The following is a 21972-nucleotide window of genomic DNA, read 5'->3' as shown; positions in this document are numbered from 1 at the left end:
TAGGAAAGCACACTGTCCTCTATGAGCCTCCCCCGTTCCCGAGTGCTCTATGAGCCCCTCAACCCCTAATGCCCCCCAAAATGCCAGGGGGGAAAGGAGTAGAAGGAAAGCACACTGTCCTGAGCATTTTGGGGGCATTAAGGGTTTGGGGGGGCTCATAGCGGACAGTCTGCTTTCCTCCTACTCTGTCCTGTATGATCCTCCCCCCCCCCCCCCAATGCTCTATGAGCCCCCCTTATGCCCCCATTACCCCAAAATGCCCAGGGGGGAGAGGAGTAGAAGGAAAGCACACTGTCCTGAGCATTTTGGGGGGCATTAAGGGTTTGGGGGGCTCATAGTGGACCGTGTGCTCTCCTACTCCTTCCCCCCCGGGCATTTTGGGGGGCATTAGGGATTCTTTAATGGGGGTGTGGCATGGGAGGAGCCAGGACAGGAGGTGGGACGGGCCAGGGGTGGGTAATGGGCGGGGTTAGGGGGCCCAATTCAGATGCTTGCTATGGGGCCCAGTGATTTCAATGTATGCCCCTGCGGGCATCTATGCCCCTTTTGATGCAACCCATTATCTTATTGGCCTTTGCAGCAGCTGCCTGACACTGGTTTTTGCAGCTTAGTTTGCTGTAAAATTCCTAGATCCTTTTCCATGTCAGTGTTACCGAGTGTTTTACCATTTAGTATGTACGGGTGACTTGCATTATTCCTTCCCATGTGCATAACTTTACATTTGTCAGTGTTAAACCTCATCTGCCACTTATCTGCCCAAGCCTCCAGTCTATCCAGTAGAGTATACTGTCCTCTTCTGTGATAATTACTTTACACAGTTTAGTGTCATCTGCGAAAAATTTATATTTTACTATGCAAGCCTTCTACAAGATCATTAATAAATATATGTGGTACAGTGTCAAATGCTTTGGAGAAGTCCAGATATACGACATCCATTGATTCGCCGCTGTCAAGTCTAGAACTTACCTCCTCATAGAAACTGATTAAATTAGTTTGGCATGACCGATCCTTCATGAAGCCATGCTGATATGGCGTTATTTGCTTATTTCCGTTGAGATGCTCCAGCCTGGTATTTGACCTCACCTGGCTGTAAATCAGCCCAGCAGCACATGCTGGGAGGAAAATACCTGTTTTCCCAGACCAAACCTCTCACTGTGTCACATACCCCCCCCCCCCCCTTTGTTCAACCCTGAGGGGGTGAACACACGCCAGACAGTGTACCTGGGACAGGGCATCCGCGTTTCGCTGTAACCGGCCTGCCCTGTGTTCCACCGAAAACTTTAAGTTTTGTAGGGAGAGAAACCATCGTGTGACCCGGGCATTTCTGTCCTTGGCCTGGCACATCCACTTGAGAGGGGAGTGGTCAGTCACCATGCAGAATTTTCTCCCCAATAAATACTTCGGAGGCAACGGTCTGTACTATAAACTCCCTTTTGGACTATAAACTCCCTTTTGGACTTCAAAGCAGAGAAAGCCTCTTCCGCCCGATCATCCCAGCGAACCATCATTGACTTGTGTCCCTTCAAGAGTCCTGTCAAGGGCGCGGCTAGAGTAGCAAAGTGGGTAACAAATCTCATGTAATAGCCCACCATTCCCAGGAATTACTTTATTTGCCTAGTGGTGACAGGTCGGGGCCAATTCCGTATTGCCTCTATTTTGTTCACTTAAGGTTTGATGACTCCGCGCCCAATGACATACCCCAGGTACTTAGTATCTTCTAACTCTACCGCACACTTTTTTGGGTTAGCGGTTAGGCCAGCTTTCCGAAGGGAGTCCACTACAGCCTGCACTTTGGGTAGGTGACTTTCCCAGTCGGTACTGTGGATGACAATATCGTCCAGGTAAGTCGAAGCGTACCGACGATAGTGATGAAGCACAATGTCCATTAGTCTCTGAAAAGTGGCGGGGGCGCCATGCAGAACAAAATGGTAAGACCTTATATTGATACAGACCCTCAGTCATGATGAAGACAGTTCTCTCTTTGGCAGCCTCCGTTAAGGGCACCTGCCAGTACCCTTTCGTGAGGTCCAAAACAGACAAATACCGGGCTTGTCCTAACTTCTCAATGAGCTCATCCACCCAGGGCATGGAATACGCATCGAATTTGGAAACCTCATTAAGTTTTCGAAAGTCGTTACAAAACTGCAACGTCCCGTCCGGCTTGGGTATCAATACTATAGGACTGGCCCACTCACTTTTTGACCCCTCAATGACGTCTAGCTGCAACATTAGCTGCACCTCCTCTGATATGGCTTGTCGCTGAGCCTCAGGCACCCGGTATGGTTTTAATCGAACTTTTGCCTGAGGCTCAGTGACAATGTCATGCTGGATTATGGAAATGCATCCAGCGAGGTCCGAGAACACATCCGTGTTCTGACTAACGAACTCCCTGGCCTCCTGAGTCTGTTTAGAGGAGAGGCTGTCAGCAATTTTTACTGTGGCAGCCGCCTCTCTTGCCTCAGACATAGGGGCTGGTACCTTTTCTCCTAGAAAACCCGGCCGCGGGCTGTCTTCTGTACAGGTTTCCCTATCTTTCCATTGTTTGAGTAAATTCACATGGTAAACTTTCGCCGCCCTGGCTGGTGTACCTTGTAGTTTACATCTCCAATTTTCTCGGGCACCTCGTAGGGGCCCTGCCACTTAGCCAGGAACTTACTGTCCACGGTCGGCACCAGAGCCAAAACCCGATCACCCTGGTTAGAGATCCGGACCCGAACCTGCAGATTATAGACCCGACTCTGGGCTCGCTGAGCTGCCTCTATATGCTCCCTAACAAGAGGCAACACTGTCTCTATATGATCTTGCATCTGGGTAACGTACTCAATGACACTTATGTGGAGTGGGGTGTTGTTCCCATGCCTCTTTGGCCACGTCCAAGAGACCGCGAGGGTGTCTGCCATATAGCAGTTTGAAGGACGAGAACCCAGTAGAGGCCTGGGGTACCTATCGCACTGCAAACATGAGATAGGGCAGAAGGAGGTTACAGTCCTTCCCATCTTTAGACACTACCTTTTTCAACACATTTTGTAATGTTTGGTTAAACCATTCTACTAGACCGTCCGTTTGCGTATGTTAAACGGACGTCCATAGTTATTTTATGTGCAGCAACTTACAGAGTTCCCTCATCACCTTGGAGATAAAAGGGGTCCCTTGGTTGGTCAGAACCTCTTTAGGTAGTCCTACTCGGGAAAAAAAATCCTTAGCTATGAGTTTGGCTGAGGTATGTCGCAGTGGCACCGCCTCCGGGTACAGAGTGGTGTAGTCTAGAATGACTAAGATGTGTTGATGCCCTCAACATCAGTACTGGGCCTATGAGGTCAAGAGCTATTCGGTCAAAAGGTACTTCGATAATCGGGAGAGGTACTAGGGGACTATGGAAATGTGGCTGGGGGCTAGTTATCTGGCAGGTCGCGCAAGACTTACAAAACTCTTCCACTTCTTTGAATATGCTGGGCCAGTAAAACCGCTGTAGAATACGATCCGGAGTCTTCTGCAGCCCCAGGTGACCCCCGAGAACGTGTTGGTGGGCTAGATCTAACACAAGCTTGCGATAAGCCTTGGGGACCACTGTTCAATAGGCTCACCACGTAGTTGGTTTACCCAATACAACATATCTTGATGAACCACAAAACGGGAAAACACTGACTCTGCCCCAGGTTGTTGTGGTTCACCATCTACTATTAACACATTTTCCAAGGCGCGGGATAGGGTTGGATCCCGACATTGGGCGGTATCAAAATTAGCCCCGGAGACATTAAGGTCTGCCAACTCAGGACCCGTGGCAAGTCCTACACGTCTCCCACCATCACACTTAGCGGGGTTGTCTCCCCCTCTTCCACCGAAGTGGCGGTAATCCCTACCGCTGGCCCTTTGGTCTCAGGTTCCCAAGGTCCTGGTCTCCCCCCTGAGCCGGGCCACTCTGCTAGAGTTACCCCTGTCTGATGGGTATAAGTCACTCTCATAGCAGGTCACAGTGCCAGGAAGCCCGGGAAGTCTTTCCCTATTATGAGTTTATAATGTAGATTTGTGGCGACAGCCACCTCGTGGGTCCATCTACCAGCCACCGTGGTTAGAGACACCAGCGTTGTGGGGTAGTCTTTAAAGTCTTCGTGGATGCACATCCCCCCAACTTTCCGGCCAGCATACTCAGTGGACCGCACCAGGGTAGCCCTTACTAGGGTTACCAAACTCCCTGAGTCCAGCAGAGCCTCCGCCGGAGTGTCTCCCACTTCCACCTGGCACAAGTGATCTAGAGACTCTGGGGTACCTGTTGCACACAGCCTCCTGGCATATAGCGACTGACGGTAGCCATAGTTAGTGTCCATGGGCTGACACCGCCAGCAGACTATCGGAGCCAGATCCGCCGTGGGTACATCCCGGGCGGGTGTTATCGTCTCAAATTTCCGGGCCTGGGGTGGAGATTTCCGTGGTTTGCCGACCCACCTCCAGACAGAACCCTCCTTTAGATTCCTGGTAGCTTCATAGTGTTCCACCAGGTCCACCATCTCAAGAGCATTGCCAGGAGACACCTGACCGATCCAGTGCTGGAGAGGGTATTGGCTAATAGTCTATCCAGCATAGCCGGGGGACTCAGCACATCAGGCTGTAGCCACTTTTGCAAGAGGTCGAGTAAGTCATAATACTGGGTCCTCGCAGGCTCAGCCGGCTTACACCCCCACTGATGTACCCGCTGGGCCCGGACCAATACATTCACCCCCAGTCTTGCCAAAATCTCACCCTTTACTTTTTGGTAGTCGGCCGCTTGATCGTCCGGCAAGTCGAAATACACCCGCTGGGAATCGGATGCCAGGAATGGAGTGACGACCTCAGCCCACTGGTCACAGGGTAGCTTTTCCCTGATGGCCACTTTCTCGTACATCCCCAGGTAGGTTTCTATGTCGTCTGCAGGGGTCATCTTAGGAATCGCGGCACAGACTGCTTTCCGGGCATCGTGGACGCTCGGGGTTGCTCCTGCAGTCTGCAAAGCCATCACGTGTTGTAGCAGCAACTGGTTAGTCTCCTGCTGCTGCTTATTAGCCTCGCGTTGGTGCAGGTTTGTCTCTCGCTGCTACAGATTAGCATCCATGAGGGCCTTCACAACAGCCTCCATTTTGTCGTGGGTTGTAATACAGCTGGCTTAATATACGACATACAACCGTGCCTGAAAAATGCAGAAACCAAAAATATCGGCGTTCATGCCAGCCTCACTGCTCTTGCCCGCATTCTCCACTAATTGTGGGGACTCGCTCTGGTAGACAGGATTAGCGGACGCAGTATAGAGGCAACAACAAGTTCTTTGGATCTAACAATTTTATTCACACGCAAGTGACAAAACAAGCAGTCATATTCAAGCAAAAAGTCACCTTGCGGTTATGGTGGTAATTCACACCATGCGGCAATTCTGCCTTAAAGAGTCCTTGCTGATAGCAGCACCAACCTGTTTTCAGATCCCAACACAGAGACTTGGCTTCTGAGCCCAGCTGCCTATTTAAGGACAGCCAAGTGCTGCCAAAACCCGGATCGGCATTTAAAATCTGGTCCGGTATTTGACCTCACCTGGCTGTAAATCAGCCCAGCAGCACATGCTGGGAGGAAAATACAATTATATATACAGGGAGTGCAGAATTATTAGGCAAGTTGTATTTTTGAGGATTAATTTTATTATTGAACAACAACCATGTTCTCAATGAACCAAAAAAACTCATTAATATCAAAGCTGAATATTTTTGGAAGTAGTTTTTAGTTTGTTTTTAGTTTTAGCTATTTTAGGGGGATATCTGTGTGTGCAGGTGACTATTACTGTGCATAATTATTAGGCAACTTAACAAAAAACAAATATATACCCATTTCAATTATTTATTTTTACCAGTGAAACCAATATAACATCTCAACATTCACAAATATACATTTCTGACATTCAAAAACAAAACAAAAACAAATCAGTGACCAATATAGCCACCTTTCTTTGCAAGGACACTCAAAAGCCTGCCATCCATGGATTCTGTCAGTGTTTTGATCTGTTCACCATCAACATTGCGTGCAGCAGCAACCACAGCCTCCCAGACACTGTTCAGAGAGGTGTACTGATTTCCCTCCTTGTAAATCTCACATTTGATGATGGACCACAGGTTCTCAATGGGGTTCAGATCAGGTGAACAAGGAGGCCATGTCATTAGATTTTCTTCTTTTATACCCTTTCTTGCCAGCCACGCTGTGGAGTACTTGGACGCGTGTGATGGAGCATTGTCCTGCATGAAAATCATGTTTTTCTTGAAGGATACAGACTTCTTCCTGTACCACTGCTTGAAGAAGGTGTCTTCCAGAAACTGGCAGTAGGACTGGGAGTTGAGCTTGACTCCATCCTCAACCCGAAAAGGCCCCACAAGCTCATCTTTGATGATACCAGCCCAAACCAGTACTCCACCTCCACCTTGCTGGCGTCTGAGTCGGACTGGAGCTCTCTGCCCTTTACCAATCCAGCCACGGGCCCATCCATCTGGCCCATCAAGACTCACTCTCATTTCATCAGTCCATAAAACCTTAGAAAAATCAGTCTTGAGATATTTCTTGGCCCAGTCTTGACGTTTCAGCTTGTGTGTCTTGTTCAGTGGTGGTCGTCTTTCAGCCTTTCTTACCTTGGCCATGTCTCTGAGTAATGCACACCTTGTGCTTTTGGGCACTCCAGTGATGTTGCAGCTCTGAAATATGGCCAACCTGGTGGCAAGTGGCATCTTGGCAGCTGCACGCTTGACTTTTCTCAGTTCATGGGCAGTTATTTTGCGCCTTGGTTTTTCCACACGCTTCTTGCGACCCTGTTGACTATTTTGAATGAAACGCTTGATTGTTCGATGATCACGCTTCAGAAGCTTTGCAATTTTAAGAGTGCTGCATCCCTCTGCAAGATATCTCACTATTTTTGACTTTTCTGAGCCTGTCAAGTCCTTCTTTTGACCCATTTTGCCAAAGGAAAGGAATTTGCCTAATAATTATGCACACCTAATATAGGGTGTTGATGTCATTAGACCACACCCCTTCTCATTACAGAGATGCACATCACCTAATATGCTTAATTGGTAGTAGGCTTTCGAGCCTATACAGCTTGGAGTAAGACAACATGCATAAAGAGGATGATGTGGTCAAAATACTACTTTGCCTAATAATTCTGCACTCCCTGTATATATATATATATATATATATATATATACAGTACAGACCAAAAGTTTGGACACACCTTCTCATTCAAAGAGTTTTCTTTATTTCCATGACTATGAAGGCATCAAAATTATGAATTAACACATGCGGAATTATATACATAACAAACAAGTGTGAAACAACTGAAAATATGTCATATTCTAGGTTCTTCAAAGTAGACTACCTCTTGAAGTTCATCAAGAGAATGCCAAGAGTGTGCAAAGCAGTAATCAAAGCAAAAGGTGGCTACTTTGAAGAACCTAGAATATGACATATTTTCAGTTGTTTCACACTTGTTTGTTATGTATATAATTCCACATGTTTTAATTCATAGTTTTGATGCCTTCAGTGTGAATCTACAATTTTCATAGTCATGAAAATAAAGAAAACTCTTTGAATGAGAAGGTGTGTCCAAACTTTTGGTCTGTACTGTATATATATACACATACAGGGGACATACATCAAACATATATCTCCACTGGCCATTCAGGGCAAATATATATATGTATATATTGTGGGGATTCGTTCTGGTAGACAGGATAAGTGGACGCAGCATAGAGGCAACAAGTTCTTAAATCAAACAGTTCACTCTTGGCAAGTTCATAAACAAAAAGCCACATTCAACACAAAAAGTCACCTTGTGGTTTTGGTGTTAGTTCACACTCTGCTGGCAGTTCTCCCTCAAAAAGTCCATGAAAAGGCATTAGGCGGCCTGTTTCCTCTCACACTGGTCTCATCCCTCCAAGCCCGGCACAAGCCTCAGATCCCAATACAGAGATCTTTTCTGCTGAACCCAGCTGTCTGTTAAAAGCAGATAGGTGTTGCCAAAGCCCTGACCGTCACATGAGATCCAGTCCGGTGTTTGACCCCACCTAATCAGTCCATCAGCACACTGGGAGGGAAATACCTGCCTCCCCATGCAACTCCCTTTAGACCCCTTTCACACGGGCGAGATTTGAGGTGAACGCATTGCACCCGCACTGAATCCGGACCCATTCATTTCTATGGGGCTGTGCACATGAGCGGTGATTTTCACGCATCACTTGTGCGTTGCGTGAAAATCGCAGCATGCTCCTCTTTGTGCGTTTTTGACGTAACGCAGGCCCCATAGAAATGAATGGGGTTGCGTGAAAATCGCAAGCATCCGCAAACAAGTGCGGATGCGGTGCGATTTTCACGCATGGTTGCTAGGTGACGATCGGGATGGGGACCCGATCATAATTATTTTCCCTTATAACATTTTTATAAGGGAAAATAATAGCATTCTGAATACAGAATGCATAGTAAAATAGGGCTGGAGGGTTTAAAAAATATATATATATATATTTTAACTCACCTTAATCCACTTGTTCGCGCAGCCGGCATCTCTTCTGTCTTCTTTCTTCAGGACCTGGGTAAAGGACCTGTGGTGACGTCACTACGCTCATCACATGATCCATCACCATGGTGATGGATCATGTGAATGACCATGTGATGAGCGTAGTGACGTCATCAAAGGCCCTTTTCCTCACAGATGAAGACAGAAGAGATGCCGGCTGCGCGAACAAGTGTATTAAGGTGAGTTAAAATATTTATTTTATTTTTTTAACCGCTCCAGCCCTATTTTCCTAAGCATTCTGTATTCAGAATGCTATTATTTTCCCTTATAACCATGTTATAAGGGAAAATAATACAATCTACACAACCTTGAACCCAAACCTGAACTTCTGTGAAGAAGTTCGGGTCTGGGTACTACATTCAGTTTTTTATCACGCACGTGCAAAACGCATTGCACCCGCGCGATAAAAACTGAACAACGGAACGCAATCGCAGTCAAAACTGACTGCAATTGCGTACCTGCTCGTGCGGGTTTGCCGCAATGCACCGGGACGCATCCGGACCTAATCTGGACACGCCCGTGTGAAAGAGGCCTTACTGTGTCACAATATGCAAATCTTAGACATATATGCAGCGTACTCAAGTTGTGTGTAATAGGTGTTTCTGGGTGATGTAGTGCAATATACACTAACCTGGTACAGCTGACTCTCTGCAAGGGCAGGTATAGGTAGCAATAGATAGTTCGTGACGCCAGTGCCAAGTAAACGGTGGCACGCCGTTTGCGGATGCAGGAATAATTTGAGGAAACGTGGTGTTAAAACAGAACTTCAACTTTAGTAGTTTGCAGGCAGAGACAATATGGGAAACGCAGTTCCTCAGCATACAGTCGATTTTGCAATTCGGTCGATGCAGGCAATTCAGTACAGCAGGGTAATTACAGAGTGTTAAACACAGGATTTGCAGCAAAGGAGATTGCACTCTAACTCTGTCTGATCCTGGAATGTAGCAATTCTTCACCAAGGCCCATTAACCCAAGTCTGGCTTTATATCCTTGATTATGGCTTAAATAAGTACCTCCTCTGTTTCTCTCAGTACCTCTGGCTTCTCTGATCTTTGCCTCTGTCTCTCTCAGCTTCCTCAGGCTCTAGAAACTTCTGAGCTCTGGTCTAGACTGACTTCTGCACTCCACACTAGATCAGGTTACACTGACTTTCCCTTCCTTGTCTGGCCCTTATATAAACTAGGGCTCCCTAGCTCCCTCTAATGCCTGGAAGCCGGAATGACACCCCTAGCAGGCCTCTGCATGCAAGTTTCAGTGACAGGGAAATACACACATTACATTACATGACATTTTATAAAACTGACATATACCAACTTCCCCATAATTAAGGAGGGACGACAGCACACCAAGTGACCTTTGGTAGTGACGGGTATTACAGTTCCCGTACACTACATACCCCACTGCTTTAAGCTGAGTACGACCTCGTACTCCATCATGGGTCGCCCAACTGGAATCTCTACCTGAAATAGAAAAAGAGACATGCAGGCATACATATATGCAATTCATCTGCATTTACATTTACATCAGGTCCAATTGGCAAAGGTGCAGGGCAGTGACAAGGGGCGTCGTTCTCTTCTCTCAGGATAGTGAATGGAACGGGGGCGCTGACCTGGCACAGCGTAACATTATAACCAGGATAGTCCATGACAATGAATAAGTCCATAATAAAACAGTAGAAAACGGTATAAAAGTTCTTGGAGGCTCAAATAACAAACATGAGTCCGTACCCAGGTTATTTCTTATTAAATCACAGAGGCTCTCATGCGGTGGAGTCCATCTCTGGGCACATTTCCTTAGTATGAAGTTGCACAATAAAATGACAGCATAATAACGGAACTACCCAGGGGTTTCCTGTGGGTGTAGCACAGGCAAGGGCTCACGTGGGGGAGTCCATTCTTGCGCACAAATGTCCAACAAGGTATTCCCAGTAACAACGGTTTGGGAGGAGACGCCACCAGAATAGTCAAAGTCTCCTAAACGGACTGGCGGGCGTCCCCTGGTCATCCGGGTAGACCTTCTCAGTACAGGGGTCTCCTCTTCCCTTAGCAACGAAGTAGAAGGGACAGGAGCAACAGGAGGGTCTCCATCAGCGAGACCCTGGTCAGGAACAACTGGAACAACAATATCCACAAGAGGGGAAACTGGATCCGGGGCATCTTGAACCGGCTCTGCTGGAGGTGAAGCTACAGTAGGTGCCGGAGCAGGCACCAGCAAGTTCAACCAAGGTGTCAGAAGCCAATGCATGGGATCAGCGTCATACCTCAGATTACTAACAGCCTGCATAGGATCCTCGGGCTGTATGGCTGACTCTGACACAGGATATTCTGATCCAGAACTCTCGGCACTAGGTTCTGGTGTCAGGCAGAGTTTCAACCGGTTTCGGTGTACAATTTGGGATCCCTTGTCTTCCCGGGTGATCTCATAAGTGTGAGTTCCAACATTTGGGATTGCAGTGACAACATAAGGACTTCGCTCCCACTTACTGTCCAATTTGCTGGTACGACGGTTATTCTTTAACCATACCACGGCCCCTATGGTCAAGGGTTCTGCCTGGGCTGCCTGATCATAGTCTTTCTGCTGCCGGTCTCTAGCAAAGTCCATACGTTCCTGAACAATGGCCTTGGCTGCATCCAATCGCCTTTGATGTTCAGCAACCCAGTCAGTATTAGGTAATGGGTTAATGCAGTCAGGCACATGTACATCCAATGAATGATCAGCAGGCAATGTCCCTTGGCGCCCAAACATCAAGTAAAAAGGGGTATACCCGGTGGAACAATGTATGGTATGATTGTATGTGAACATGAGCTGTGGCAACAGACTGGGCCAATCTCCTCTGTTTTCAGGAGGCACGGCCCTCAGCATCTCTATCAAGGTCTGATTCATTTTTTCACATAATCCGTTACCTTGAGGATGGTAGGCCGTCGTCCGGATCTTCTTACAGTTGTGTAAGCGGCACAGTTCATGGAACAGATGGGACTCAAAAGCAGGTCCTTGATCGGTGAGGATCTTTTCTGGACATCCATAGGGCAGGAGGAAGTGCTTCCAGAACATTTCGGCTGTAGTCTTGGCTGTCTGGTCTCTCACAGGCACTGCTACAACAAACTTTGTGAAATGGTCAATAATAGTCATGGCATAAGCATACCCTGAGCGACTAGGCTCCAGTTTTACATGGTCGATGGCGACAAGTTCAAGAGGACGAGTACTTACAATGGGTCTCAGTGGTGCCCTCTGATCATGGTGCTCACTTCGTTTCAAGGCACAGGCTACACACTCTCGACACCACTTCTCCATGTCTTCTCTCATGCCTACCCAGTAAAACCGCTGGCGGATAGTAGCCTCAGTCTTTTGGATCCCAAAGTGACCGGATTGATTGTGGTACATCTCCAACACCATACCTGCATCTCGTCGGGGTATGAGAATCTGGTGTACTCTTTCGTTGGACACTGGGTCTAGGCTCCTCCGTAGCAACAGGCCCTTTTGTATGAAGAGTTGGTGGCGCTGTCTCCATAGTTTGATGAGCTCAGGATCTGCACTCTTACGCCGAATCCTCTCAGGGGCTCTGCCACTAGTAATGAAGTCCAACAGCTCACCCAGCACTCTACTTTCAGACTGCAGTCTCACCCACCTTTCTTCTTTAGGTTCAGGCCTATTGGAGGATGAAGGAACTGCAGCTCTGTTATTGGTAGCTCGAGCCTGATCCTGTTGAGCAAATTTGTTATAGAAAGCCGGCATCTCTACATCTTCCCAAGCATCTCGCACATCATCAGGAGCTGTCTCTGTGGGAAGCCTGGATAAAGCATCAGCGTTATCATTAGTACGTCCAGCACGATACTTTACAGAGAAATTATAGTTGGCAAGGCGAGAGGCCCATCTCTGCTCCAAGGCCCCCAATTTAGCTGTATTTAGATGCGCCAGAGGGTTATTGTCAGTGAATGCAATGAACGGGGTGGCGGCTAGATAATCCTTGAATTTTTCTGTCACCGCCCACACTAATGCCAGGAACTCTAGTTTAAAGGAACTATAATTCTGGTCATTTTTCTCAGCTCCTTTCAGGGAGCGGCTTGCATATGCTATCACTCTCTCTTTTCCCTCTTGGATTTGGGCTAACACAGCTCCCAGGCCTTGCTTGCTAGCATCGGTATACAGATGGAAAGGCTTGCTATAATCTGGATAACCTAACACAGGAGGCTCGGTCAGTTTCTTTTTTAGCAATTGGAATGCTATCTCTCTTTCCTCATTCCACTCAATGGGCACAGGAGTTCTAGGACTCTTTTTGGGTTGCCCCCTCAAGAGTTCCTGGATAGGATCAGCTATTTGAGCAAAATGGGGGATAAAACGTCTATAGTAGCCGGCAAAACCAAGAAAACTCCTCACCTCTTTGACGGTAGTAGGAACCGGCCAATTACGGACAGCTGCTAACTTATCAGGGTCAGGTTGCACTCCCTCTCCGCTTACTATATGCCCCAGGTATCTTACTGCAGGTTTGAGCAGGTGGCACTTGGATGGCTTTACCTTCAAGCCATATTTGATAAGGATTTCAAATACTTCTGCCAAATGTTTCAGATGGTCCTCATATGTTTTTGAGTACACAATGACGTCATCAAGATACAGCAGCACTGTTTCGAAGTTTTTGTGACCCAAACACCTCTCCATTAGTCTCTGGAAAGTCCCTGGGGCATTACATAGCCCGAACGGCATACAATTGAACTCAAACAGGCCCATGGGAGTAGTGAAAGCAGTCTTTTCCCTATCTGCAGGGGCCATGGGTACCTGCCAGTAGCCACTAGTCAAGTCCAACGTGGAGAAATAGGCAGAGGAGCCCAGAGCAGTTAGTGACTCCTCAATGCGGGGCAATGGGTATGCATCTTTGTGGGTTATTTGATTGATTTTCCTATAATCCACACAGAAACGGATACCACCGTCCTTCTTCTTTACAAGGACTAGGGGTGCCGCCCACGGACTACGGCTGTCCCGGATTACATTAGAGTCTTTCATCTCCTGGATCATTTCCTTTACAGTCTGATATGAAGTAGGTGGTAAGGGTCTGTATCTCTCCTTGATAGGAGGATGAGAGCCAGTAGGTATAGTGTGTTGTATGGCACTCACCTCTCCATAATCAGTGGCATGCTTACTGAAGGCCTGGTGGTGCTCTTTGACCAGCTGTATAATCCCTTCTTGTTGCCGTTGGGGGGTATTCTCGTCCCCGACATGGAGCTCTTCCCACCAGGGCACTTGTGGCTGGGTCACCGGCGAACATCCGCGGCCTGCAGCTGACGGCTTTTCTGTCACTGGAAGACGAATGATGTCTTGGAAGGACACCTGGGACAGCTGGGCAACAGGGCAATGCTTAGTAAGCGCAACAGGATGATTACTCAGATTAATCAGACGGACAGGTACTTTACCTTGGGAGACGTTCACCAGGCACTTGGCAGCTCTCACATAAGGATAATCCTCCATCTGGATCGGTTCCACCAGGGCTGGATAATCTCGGCCTTCGACTCCCAGGACAGCACGACACCACAAAAGAGTTTGAGAATTAGGAGGCAAAGTCACAGGCTTAATATCACGGATCCTGGCAGTACAAATTTCTCCTTTCTCATTAGCAAACCTCTGCTGGGCACTTAACACAGTAATAGTCTTTTGAATCACCCTTCTGGATGCAGAGGAAGCTGTGGGCAAAGTCTGATGTAATACAGCAAGTATTTCTGAATAACAGTTCTTGAAGACATTGGTGCCTAGAATGACAGGATGTCCTCCTCTGTCACCGGCCTGTACTACGATCACTCCCTGTTGAGGCAGGGTTACTTCTCCCACCTGCAGGGTGGGTTCCCAGTATCCATGAACCTTTACTGGTTTGCCATTGCTGGCGATAATCTCCACCCAGGATTCAGGCGGCTGGGTTAACTGGTTGGTGTCCCAGAACTTTTCAAATGCAGGCAGCTGAATAGTAGTGACTTGAGACCCAGTATCTAATAGGGCTTCAAAGGGGACCCCGTTGATCTCTATATTGATTTTAGGATGGGATCCTACATACCGCGGCATCCAATTTGGATCATCTGGACCTAGTGTTCTACCTCCCGAGGGATGGTCCTCAGCCTCAGGGGTTGCCCTGTTTAACTGCCAGCAAGTGGATTCTGTGTGTCCCAGCTTTTTGCAGTATGTACACACGGGCTTCTTGCGACCTCTATTACGCCTCCCAGGATCCCTGGGGTGAGTCTCTTGGTAAGGAGGTGGGAACGGCCTAGGAGGTGACAGGAATTCTTCTTCTAACATTATGGGTTTTTCCCATTCCTCTATTTTTCTGCACACTTTCTCTAGACTTTTAGTGAGGTGATTTACTTGCTCTGTCAGCATGGCAATAGTATCAGTAGCTGACACTTGAACAGCTTGGCCGGCCTCAGCTCGGTTAGTGACAAGCGGTTTTGGCTTGCAGGCTGATGACTCAGATAGGGCGCTCAACTCAGGAGATACTGTGGACCCCAGAATTTTTATAGCCAGTTCTTTAAAGTCCAGAAAGGCACTGTTAGGGTGCTGGGCGGACAGCATCTTTAACTGGGTCCTTATTTGTTCACTAGACACCCCGTTGATAAATTGTTCCTTCAGGGTCTGGTCCCGGTTATCAGCCTCTTTGGGATCTATCTGGATTACAGCCCCTAAAGCCTCCTGCAGTGATAGGGCATAGTCACGGAGGGACTCACCGGGCTTCTGTCTCTGGCCAAAGAAGTGCATCTTTACCTCTGAGGCAGTCCTAGTTTCAAAAGTGGCTCTGAGGCGGGTGAATATCTGTTCTAGAGTACTCCGCTCAGTAGCAGGCCAGGATAACACTTCCCTGCGGGCAGCTCCCTCCAGCTGCGCCAGCAGGATTTCCATTTGCTGGTCGGCATTTATAGGGTACAATCGGAATAGTGCCAGCAACTTTTCTTCAAAGTCCCTTAGGGTATGGGTCTCCCCCCTGTAGCGAGGGAACCATGGGGCCCCTAAATAGTAAGGCATGGTAAAGGGCATCATGCTGGGGGCTGTAGGATGATTAGGAGCCGCAAGCTCTCCTGGGGCCGGCTGCTCAGGCACTCCTGGCTCTGACATGGTAGTCTATTGAGAGGTGGCCGCTGGAGACTAAAGGGGCCGGTACACTCCCCTTCCCTCCGGTTACAAGTGCTTACCGGTATCGCTGGTCTTGCGCAGGCCAAGTCTCGCGAGATTCCGGACGTCCTGAGACCGCGGTGACGCAGGAGAAGCAGGGCCGCGGCGGTGCGATGATGAAGAGGGGCGGGACTCTCTGTGTCTTTGCAGGGATCCGCCCACGAAAGTCCTCAGCGGCGCGGGAAACTTTACTCCAGGCAGCCGGTGGCCATCTTTAGCAAAACGCTGTCCATTCACTGACAGCAAGCAGGATTGCAAAAAGTCCACAAAACCACATTCCAATGCGGTGGTTTTCTTCCTCTGTGCAGCGCAATACTGCACAGCGCTTTTTAGAGTTTTTTGGTACACTTTGGGTACGATTTTCAGTCCACAAAGTCCACTTGAATAAAACAGGAAAATTGTCACTTTGGTCACAGGGCAACTGTATAAGGCACAAAGTTCACGCTTCTTGCACTAGAAAGCGTGCGTATCCTGTTCGTGGAACGCCAAAAGAGAAGTGCAGCGTACTCAAGTTGTGTGTAATAGGTGTTTCTGGGTGATGTAGTGCAATATACACTAACCTGGTACAGCTGACTCTCTGCAAGGGCAGGTATAGGTAGCAATAGATAGTTCGTGACGCCAGTGCCAAGTAAACGGTGGCACGCCGTTTGCGGATGCAGGAATAATTTGAGGAAACGTGGTGTTAAAACAGAACTTCAACTTTAGTAGTTTGCAGGCAGAGACAATATGGGAAACGCAGTTCCTCAGCATACAGTCGATTTTGCAATTCGGTCGATGCAGGCAATTCAGTACAGCAGGGTAATTACAGAGTGTTAAACACAGGATTTGCAGCAAAGGAGATTGCACTCTAACTCTGTCTGATCCTGGAATGTAGCAATTCTTCACCAAGGCCCATTAACCCAAGTCTGGCTTTATATCCTTGATTATGGCTTAAATAAGTACCTCCTCTGTTTCTCTCAGTACCTCTGGCTTCTCTGATCTTTGCCTCTGTCTCTCTCAGCTTCCTCAGGCTCTAGAAACTTCTGAGCTCTGGTCTAGACTGACTTCTGCACTCCACACTAGATCAGGTTACACTGACTTTCCCTTCCTTGTCTGGCCCTTATATAAACTAGGGCTCCCTAGCTCCCTCTAATGCCTGGAAGCCGGAATGACACCCCTAGCAGGCCTCTGCATGCAAGTTTCAGTGACAGGGAAATACACACATTACATTACATGACATTTTATAAAACTGACATATACCAACTTCCCCATAATTAAGGAGGGACGACAGCACACCAAGTGACCTTTGGTAGTGACGGGTATTACAGTTCCCGTACACTACATATATACATATATATATATATGCATAAATATACCACTTCCCTCTACAGTTGGCAAGGAAAATCTATTAGGAGATGCCCCCTTAGCTCTATGTATAGAAGGAACACATAGGTAGGAGATAGAGAACAGCAAAAGGGAATTAAATGAGAACTTAGAGGCTGCATGCAAATTCATTGGCAATCCAGTTTTCACACAAAAGGAATCCACCTTTAGTGATGGACGAACATCGGCCGGGACGGTTCGCGAACGCGATCAAATGTTCGCGAACTGCAAGTTCGCGGCGGGCCCCATTCACTTTAATGGCAGGCGAACCTGAAAAACCTTCAGCTCATGTTTGCAGCCATCAAATACTTAGTAGATGTACACAAATAGCCCCACAACATGGACAGTGACATACTAGAGGGGAATCAATGACAAAAATTCAAACAAAAAATATGTGTCTTAATCTGGGGACATTTTTATGCGTCTTAAAGGGAAATTCTCTGAAATGTGTCCTGTCGGAGCCTAGAAAATTTTAATTTTAGGCCACGGGAGTACGGGCCTTAAAATATATGCATTTACCTGACATAAAAGAAATTCTGATTATGTGGATCGAGGTACATTGGATAAAAATTTTACTGTAGGCCACTGGACTACAGGCACCAAACATTAGGCATTCACCACCAGACAGAAAAGATCAAGTGATTATGTGGCCGGAGGTATATTACACCGTCAATGGATATCAATTTTACTGCAGGCCAGTACAAATACAGGTCAAATACATATGTTTAAAAGAACTAAAAATATAAAATTGGATTAAAAACATGGCTAACGAAATCCCCCCTCTTGAAAAAAACCCTAATGATAATAGTTGAAATTCAATAACACGTGGTCGTCACTGGTGTTGAATTCATCTGAGGCCGCAACAATTATTCATTTACCGTACAGAAAAGAACAAGTAAGTATGTGGCTGGAGGTAGATTACACGGTCATTGGATATCAATTTTACAGCAGGCCAGTGTACTACAGGCCCCACAAATTATGCATTCAGCGTAAAGAAAAGAACAAGTATGTGGCTGGAGGTAGATTACATGGTCATTGGATATCAATTTTACAGCAGGCCAGTGGACTACAGGCCCCAAAAGTTATGTAGTCAGCGTGCAGAAAAGAACAAGTAAGTATGTGGATAGAGTTGAGCGAACACCTGGATGTTCGGATTCGAGAAGTTCGGCCGAACTTCCCGGAAATGTTCGGGTTCGGGATCCGAACCCGACCCGAACTTCGTCCCGAACCCGAATCCCATTGAAGTCAATGGGGACCCGAACTTTTCGGCACTAAAAAGGCTGTAAAACAGCCCAGGAAAGAGCAAGAGGGCTGCAAAAGGCAGCAACATGTAGGTAAATCCCCTGCAAACAAATGTGGATAGGGAAATGAATAAAAAAAAAAAAATTAACCAATATCAATTGGACAGAGGTCCCATAGCAGAGAATCTGGCTTCACATCAGCAGAGAATCAGTCTCTTCATGCCATAGCAGAGAATCTGGCTTCATGTCAGCAGAGAATCAGTCTTCATATCATAGCAGAGAATCAGGCTTCACGTCACCCACCACTGGAACAGGCCACTGTCACATATTTAGGCCCAAGCACCCAGGCAGAGGAGAGAGGTCCCGTAACAGAGAATCTGGCTTCATATCAGCAGAGAATCAGTCTTCATGTCATAGCAGAGAATCAGGCTTCACGTCACCCACCACTGGAACAGGCCACTGTCACATATTTAGGCCCAGGCACCCAGGCAGAGGAGAGAGGTCCCATAACAGAGAATCTGGCTTCATGTCAGCAGAGAATCAGTCTTCATGTCATAGCAGAGAATCAGGCTTCACGTCACCCACCACTGGAACAGGCCACTGTCACATATTTAGGCCCAGGCACCCAGGCAGAGGAGAGAGGTCCCGTAACAGAGAATCTGGCTTCATGTCAGCAGAGAATCAGTCTTCATGTCATAGCAGAGAATCAGGCTTCACGTCACCCACCACTGGAACAGGCCACTGTCACATATTTAGGCCCAGGCACCCAGGCAGAGGAGAGAGGTCCCGTAACAGAGAATCTGGCTTCATGTCAGCAGAGAATCAGTCTTCATGTCATAGCAGAGAATCAGGCTTCACGTCACCCACCACTGGAACAGGCCACTGTCACATATTTAGGCCCAGGCACCCAGACAGAGGAGAGAGGTCCCGTAACAGAGAATCTGGCTTCATGTCAGCAGAGAATCAGTCTTCATGTCATAGCAGAGAATCAGGCTTCACGTCACCCACCACTGGAACAGGCCACTGTCACATATTTAGGCCCAGGCACCCAGGCAGAGAAGAGAGGTCCCGTAACAGAGAATCTGGCTTCATGTCAGCAGAGAATCAGTCTTCATGTCATAGCAGAGAATCAGGCTTCACATCACCCACCACTGGAACAGGCCACTGTCACATATTTAGGCCCAGGCACCCAGGCAGAGGAGAGAGGTCCCGTAACAGAGAATCTGGCTTCATGTCAGCAGAGAATCAGTCTTCATGTCATAGCAGAGAATCAGGCTTCACGTCACCCACCACTGGAACAGGCCACTGTCACATATTTAGGCCCCGGCACCCAGACAGAGGAGAGAGGTCCCGTAACAGAGAATCTGGCTTCATGTCAGCAGAGAATCAGTCTTCATGTCATAGCAGAGAATCAGGCTTCACGTCACCCACCACTGGAACAGGCCACTGTCACATATTTAGGCCCAGGCACCCAGGCAGAGGAGAGAGGTCCCGTAACAGAGAATCTGGCTTCATGTCAGCAGAGAATCAGTCTTCATGTCATAGCAGAGAATCAGGCTTCACGTCACCCACCACTGGAACAGGCCACTGTCACATATTTAGGCCCAGGCACCCAGGCAGAGGAGAGAGGTCCCGTAACAGAGAATCTGGCTTCATGTCAGCAGAGAATCAGTCTTCATGTCATAGCAGAGAATCAGGCTTCACGTCACCCACCACTGGAACAGGCCACTGTCACATATTTAGGCCCCGGCACCCAGACAGAGGAGAGAGGTCCCGTAACAGAGAATCTGGCTTCATGTCAGCACAGAATCAGTCTTCATGTCATAGCAGAGAATCAGGCTTCACGTCACCCACCACTGGAACAGGCCACTGTCACATATTTAGGCCCAGGCACCCAGGCAGAGGAGAGAGGTCCCGTAATAGAGAATCTGGCTTCATGTCAGCACAGAATCAGTCTTTATGTCATAGCAGAGAATCAGGCTTCACGTCACCCACCACTGGAACAGGCCACTGTCACATATTTAGGCCCAGGCACCCAGGCAGAGGAGAGAGGTCCCGTAACAGAGAATCTGGCTTCATGTCAGCAGAGAATCAGTCTTCATGTCATAGCAGAGAATCAGGCTTCACGTCACCCACCACTGGAACAGGCCACTGTCACATATTTAGGCCCAGGCACCCAGGCAGAGGAGAGAGGTCCCGTAACAGAGAATCTGGCTTCATGTCAGCAGAGAATCAGTCTTCATGTCATAGCAGAGAATCAGGCTTCACGTCACCCACCACTGGAACAGGCCACTGTCACATATTTAGGCCCAGGCACCCAGACAGAGGACAGAGGTCCCGTAACAGAGAATCTGGCTTCATGTCAGCAGAGAATCAGTCTTCATGTCATAGCAGAGAATCAGGCTTCACGTCACCCACCACTGGAACAGGCCACTGTCACATATTTAGGCCCAGGCACCCAGGCAGAGAAGAGAGGTCCCGTAACAGAGAATCTGGCTTCATGTCAGCAGAGAATCAGTCTTCATGTCATAGCAGAGAATCAGGCTTCACATCACCCACCACTGGAACAGGCCACTGTCACATATTTAGGCCCAGGCACCCAGGCAGAGGAGAGAGGTCCCGTAACAGAGAATCTGGCTTCATGTCAGCAGAGAATCAGTCTTCATGTCATAGCAGAGAATCAGGCTTCACGTCACCCACCACTGGAACAGGCCACTGTCACATATTTAGGCCCCGGCACCCAGACAGAGGAGAGAGGTCCCGTAACAGAGAATCTGGCTTCATGTCAGCAGAGAATCAGTCTTCATGTCATAGCAGAGAATCAGGCTTCACGTCACCCACCACTGGAACAGGCCACTGTCACATATTTAGGCCCAGGCACCCAGGCAGAGGAGAGAGGTCCCGTAACAGAGAATCTGGCTTCATGTCAGCAGAGAATCAGTCTTCATGTCATAGCAGAGAATCAGGCTTCACGTCACCCACCACTGGAACAGGCCACTGTCACATATTTAGGCCCAGGCACCCAGGCAGAGGAGAGAGGTCCCGTAACAGAGAATCTGGCTTCATGTCAGCAGAGAATCAGTCTTCATGTCATAGCAGAGAATCAGGCTTCACGTCACCCACCACTGGAACAGGCCACTGTCACATATTTAGGCCCCGGCACCCAGACAGAGGAGAGAGGTCCCGTAACAGAGAATCTGGCTTCATGTCAGCACAGAATCAGTCTTCATGTCATAGCAGAGAATCAGGCTTCACGTCACCCACCACTGGAACAGGCCACTGTCACATATTTAGGCCCAGGCACCCAGGCAGAGGAGAGAGGTCCCGTAATAGAGAATCTGGCTTCATGTCAGCACAGAATCAGTCTTTATGTTATAGCAGAGAATCAGGCTTCACGTCACCCACCACTGGAACAGGCCACTGTCACATATTTAGGCCCCGGCACCCAGACAGAGGAGAGGTTCATTCAACTTTGGGTTGCCCCGCAATATAATGGTAAAATGAAAATAAAAATAGGATTGAATGAGGAAGTGCCCTGGAGTACAATAATATATTGTTAATGGGAGGTAGTTAATGTCTAATCTGCACAAGGGATGGACAGGTCCTGTGGGATCCATGCCTGGTTCATTTTTATGAACGTCAGCTTGTCCACATTGGCTG

This window comes from Bufo bufo, chromosome 4, assembly GCF_905171765.1.
Source record: "Bufo bufo chromosome 4, aBufBuf1.1, whole genome shotgun sequence".
NCBI lineage: Eukaryota > Metazoa > Chordata > Amphibia > Anura > Bufonidae > Bufo > Bufo bufo.
The sequence above is the reverse complement of the archived record's forward strand: the minus strand, read 5'-3'. Positions refer to the sequence as shown.